This window comes from Natrix helvetica, assembly GCF_964273705.1.
Source record: "Natrix helvetica genome assembly, chromosome: Z".
NCBI classification, from domain to species: Eukaryota; Metazoa; Chordata; class Lepidosauria; order Squamata; family Natricidae; genus Natrix; species Natrix helvetica.
In genome coordinates this window covers 136,254,084-136,260,086 of record NC_138554.1, presented here as the reverse complement: position 1 = coordinate 136,260,086, position 6,003 = coordinate 136,254,084, and positions in this window count along the sequence as shown.

The window sequence follows — 6,003 nt, the reverse complement described above, 5'->3', positions numbered from 1 at the left end:
CATAACAGAATAAAATCATATTCCCAAATTGACATTTCCTTGTATGTGTTGGGTTGGATTAGATCCGAACAAAGGTAGCAGTATTTCAGTCCCACTGAAATCAGTCATGACTAACAAGTTCCAGTAACTTGTTCCATGGATTTTTACAAGACTTCCAGATCCAACCCACTGATATTTTTTTCCTGAAATGCCCATAAATTGGTTTAGAAAAAGCAACTGATCCCTGCCTGTGGATTTGCTGTTCCCCTGAATAGTGTAAATTGCATATATGATCATCAGTGTGTACTGATGCTCTATAGTAGAATGCTTGTTCATTGCTAAGGATGTCATTTACTTTCCATCATTTCTAGTATGACACATTTGTTCCATTGCAAATAATGTATGTGTATGTATGTATGTATGTATGTATGTATGTATGTATGTATGTATGAATGTATATGTATTTGTGTTATTTATTTATCAGTACAAATACAACACGTGTATATATATACAACACAACAACATATATATATATATATATATATGTATGTATGTATGTATGTATGTATGTATGTATGTATGTTTTCGTAGATTTTCACGGGTGTAGGTATGCTGGTTTTGTTGTTCCCCTTACACGGGAAAAGACCCGAATACAACAAAACCAGCATGCATATATATATATATATATACACATATATATACATATATATACATATATATACATATATATACATATATATATACATACATACATACATACATACATACACACACACACATATATACATATATACATATATATATATATACACATATACAAAACCAGCATACACATATACATATATACATATACATATATATATACATATACATATATATACATACACATATACATACATATATATGTGTGTGTGTGTATGTGTGTGTGTTGTATTTGTGCTGATAAATAATTAAAGGGAGTACATACAACACAAATATAAAAAGGCAACATTAAAAATAAAAATATGGTTTTCTGCTGGATGGTCCTCTGTAATGAGCCGAAGGACAGAAAGGGGGAGTAGTGAGCTCCCTCCCATATTTGGGCATACCAGGGGTTGTAACACAAATACATATATATGTATGTATGTACGAACGTACATATGTATGTATGTATTGTGTCACAACCCCTGGTATGTCAAATTATGGGAGGGAGCATACTGCTTCCCTTTTCTGTCTTATTGGCCCATCGTAGGGGCCATCCAGGCAGAAAGCCATTTTTTTTAATGTTCTGTTGAGAGAGGGCTGTTCAGTTTTGATATGGATGGCCTCTTTGACCCCCTCTTTAAGAGCCCTCTCTCAACAGAGGCGGAATGATACATTATCAGTCTACAACACAGTTCTTTTGGCAGTTTCAAGAAGATTCCACATCACAGGTGTCAAACTCGCCATGTCACGTTGCCGTCATGTGACCTTTGTGACATTTTTTCCCATTCGCACAGCTGGGGTGGGCGTGGCCTGTGCATGATGCCCCGGCCCGTGGGTCACCAATTTGACATCCCTGCTACAAACCTGTTTGCCCTACTCAAGTGACCCTGAGGACAGATAAAGCTCCAAGTGGTCTCTACTACTCTCTAAAAGGATGCAAATGACCAGCTGTCTGCAAGGACTATAAATCCTTCCTTTTCCCACCATCCCATCAGAGCTGAAGAAGCTTCTTGGATGAGAAGCGAAACGTCTTCAAAGAAAAACAAGGAAGTCCAATTGCCTCTTGAAAAAAGCACCTTTGGGATTTCAGTCTGAAAGCAGAAAGATGCTTTAGAGCAAGCCAAGAGCACATGCCTGCAACTCCCTAAACCACAATTATTTTTTCATAGGATCATGCAACAAGATAGGACAGCTGTTTGCCATTCCAGTAAAAGGCATCATTGCTTGAAGCACTTGCAAGCATAGCTACTTGCAGCTGCACACACTGAAGCACCGTTTTGCCTTCTAATTGAAACTGCTGCACAACACGGTTTGTTTCGGCAGTGAGGTGTTGATACAATTACTGCGTGCGACAGATTTCTATCTATCCGTTTGTATACGTTACTTGGATCTTAATATGGTACCACATGTCACTTTAGGAAAAGTGTTTTTGTTTTTTCCTGTTCCGAAAATAATGGATTTTTAATGAATTAAAAATAAAAAAGGGTAAATAGAACCGTGAGGAGAGAAATGGATTGATTAGAATGTTTCCTTTCCCAACTTTCTACCAAATTTCTCTCCACTTTGCCTTACGCGTTGGCTTTACAATTTACACTGGCTTCAAGTAAAACAGGTGATAAATCTTCGCAAATGTCATAATGAAAATCTACGTCTCCTACTTCTGTTTCTCAGCTCCCTAATGAACGTTTCTTCTATAGCAGTGATGGCAAACCTATGGCACACGTGCCACAGGTGGCACGCGGAGCCATTTGTCAGGGCAAGTGAGGCGCTGCCCTGTCAGCTGGCCAGCGTGCATGCGGCACTGGCCAGCTGAGTTCACCTTTTTAAAAGCCATTTTGTGCCCTCCCCAGGCTCCAGAGGCTTTATAGGAGCCTGGGGAGGGGGAAAAGAGCCGCCCCCGCCCTCCCAGCGGGCCTCTGGAGGCTTCAGGGACCGTCCGGAGGCTTCCCTGATGCCTTCGGAGTGCTTAAAATGACCCTCCGAGCAACCCGGAAGTCACTTCCGGTTTGCTCGGAGGATCCTTTTGAGTGCTCCGAAGGCTTCAGGGAAGCCTCCGGACGGTCCCTGAAGCCTCCGGAGGGCCTCCGGAGGGGCGGGGGAGGCTCTTTTCGCCCTCCTCAGGCTCCTATAAAGCCTCTGGAGCCTGGGGAGGGCGAAAAAAGCATGTAAAAATGGGGGGGTCACGCGTTGTGCGTGCATGTGCACTGGGGGGTCGCGCGTTGCATTATGGGTGCGGCACGGCCACACACAAACCCCCTGCGCTCCCCCCACTTGTGGCATGCGAGCCAAAAAAGGTTCGCCATCACTGTTATCCTGTACTGGACCCTGAGAATCCTAGCTCAGTTTGATGTGGCAGTATCTACCACACTACTTTCTCCCTCTCTCAGGGCCAAGGTCGATTTCAGCTTTTTCTCTCAAATAGCTTTCCTAACATGCTATGTTTGTTAGCTGAATGTACCACTCTTAAAAGAGTAAAGAAGAAAATATTTTCTGATTTATAATAAGTCAATAAATGAGTTAATCTGAACCAAAACTTATACATTTATATAGAGGCATTAATGTTATAGCCCTCGATTTAGAAATAGCAGTTTTTGTTCCTCATCTGAACATGACAAAAATCACATATCAGGTTTTGGGTTCTACTGAACTATGAAAGAGCCGAAAATCTGTGGTAGAATTTCAGGACACGTATTGTTTTCTGAATTTAAAACAAAGCATCGCTTCTATATTGTGTCCTTCCATATTTAATTCTGATTTTATTTTCCTGCTGGGGTTGTTTCCAATCTTCCTGCAATTCCTTCCTTTCCATATACTACAATAAAATAAAAATAAATGTGCTTTTGTTATCGCTAAAATAGTGAAACCGCGACACAAAATTTTTTGTGTACAGTATCATTTTAGAAACATTTTAGTTTTCCATGATCAGCATATCCTCAAAGAGAGCACAAAAAGCATTTATACAATTTCTTACATGAAATTTATTGAGCTACAATTAACAGAATTTTATTTTAAGATGGTAACATAGATTTTTAATTCACAAATATACCTTTATAAAACAAGACTGTCTTTCTGTGTGTCTCTCTGTCTGTCTGTCTCTGTATTTCTCTCTCTTCTCCCTGAAAGGGTATATGTAAGTATACCTATACATTACTTTTTTACATTTTCTCGCAGTTCCTTAGCTAGTTGGTATGCCCTCATAATTTATGTATGTAAAGTATCTGCATTTCTCTGATAGATGAGCCATAATAAGGATGAAATCCAGCCAAAGCCTTCCGTCAGCTGAATAAGAAGCAGGATGGTTTTGAAAGATGCCCTCACTAAAGAGAAATATTGTACTTTGCAGCAGTGAGTTAAATTAAAATCAGACATATGAACTTTGGTACAGGGCCTCATGTCTATTCTAATGAGCACCTGGGTTGCCATAAGATCACATGTCCATGGAAGACTGAATATGCAGAGCTGCACTGCACACTGATGTAAACATTAACTCCCATCTATTTTTGTTCTAGAGCTTTACACTGTCACTGGGTTTTCAAGTGAGAAAATACATGGCAAACACTTTCAAGTTATCCAGTCTAGTAGCACTCTTATTTTTCTGATATACATGATTCTACTGTAACAGTACCCCCTCTACTTTTACAACCCTCTTATGCATGAAGGAACTCTGTTTTATACAAGTGAAAATACAGTGGCCAGTAGATTTAGCTACATTCCACACTGCCACCTCTTCTATGTTTTTATGTTTGTATGTTTGTATTTTCATTTTATCTGTTTTATTTGACTGTACACCGCCCCGAGTCCCTTTGGGGAGAGGGGGCGGTATAAAAATCGAAATAAAGGTAAAGGTAAAGGTAAAGGTAAAGGAAAGCAAATAGGAATTACTTATTTCATTTTTCATTCCTAGAAATGGAAATATACTACTAATCTATCGGATATCTTCCTTTTTGATGTAAATAGTAATATTGCAATTGACAGAAATATTCTAAAAATAATGTTTCCCCGTAAGATTAGCATTTGAGTTTCTGAGTTATGTGGTTAAGCAACAGCCAAGACAATATAAGATCAGGCTTTTATTTTATTTATTTCTCACTAGCTGTACCCGACCACTCGTTGCTGTGGCCCAGTCTGGTTAAATGGAAAAGAAAGAAAAGAGAAAGCGCAAGACCCCCGGCAGAGGCGGCCCCCGCATGGAAGTGAGCCACGGTGACCCCTGCAAGAGCCGCCACGGAGGACGCTCCCACAGGCCCCGGCCTGACTGAGCTGAGGAGGAGAGGAGAAGAAGACGGCCGCTGCCCCCGACCTGGCTTCCCTCAACGGTGGCGGTGAGAGGAGGTGGCCGGCATCCCCGGAGGAGCAGGAGGAGGAGGAAGGAGCTGCCCCTGGTGACACGGACACGAGGCAGCCCCCGCTGGCTGCGGCCCCATCCAGAGACCCCGTCGCCACCTCACAGGGCATCCAGCGGCCGCCCCAGCCCCACTGCGCCTCAGGCTGACACCGCTGCCGCCCCATCGGAACTGCCTTGGCGAGGCCGTAGCTGGAGGCCTGGCGGGAGGGGAGGAGAGGGGGGAGGGGGAAAGGCTTTGGCTCCCCTTGGTGGAAATGGCGAAGCTCGTCAGAGGAGGGGCTGAAAGGGAAAGGGGTGCAGCCGCAGCCCAGCAACACATATAAAGGGACCATCGGGACGAAGCTGGAAAGAGGCCGAGCTGTTCCGAATATACTATACTCAAGAAATGAACGCTATGGCATATAGCAGATGGCGCTGGTTTTCAAAAAAGCCAAGACAGAAAATAGAGAATACAAATATATGGATATAAATAATGAATACTATTATAAGTGTTAATACTATGTTTGTTAAATTATAGGACAAGGTTATAGTGAGAGGAAGGCAATGCAGAAGGGGGAATTATAAAAGCTAAGAAGAAAAGCCGATAGAGAAAGCTGTAAAATTATTGTATATTGTTATGTATGTTGTGTGTTTTGTTTTGTCTTATTGTGGTTTTTTTTCTTTGCTGTGTCTTCCCCATTGTTTTTAAAGATCACAACATTTAATAAAAATTATTTAAATAAATAAATAAATAAAATAAAACAATTTTAAAGTGTTCCACATACAATAATTTAAAATATAACCATTTTAAAGTATTCCACACCAGCTCGCAGCTTTAGCAAGGGAAGGCCTTCTCGCGAAAGCCGCAAGCTGGCATACACTATCCTCCCACCACCGCTGCCGCCACCCACCTCCTTTCAGCCGCGGCTGGCATACGCTAGCCTCCGGCCATGCAGCATACACCAGCCGCGGCTTTCACGAGGGAAGGCCTTGCGAAAGCCGCAAGCTGGCGTACG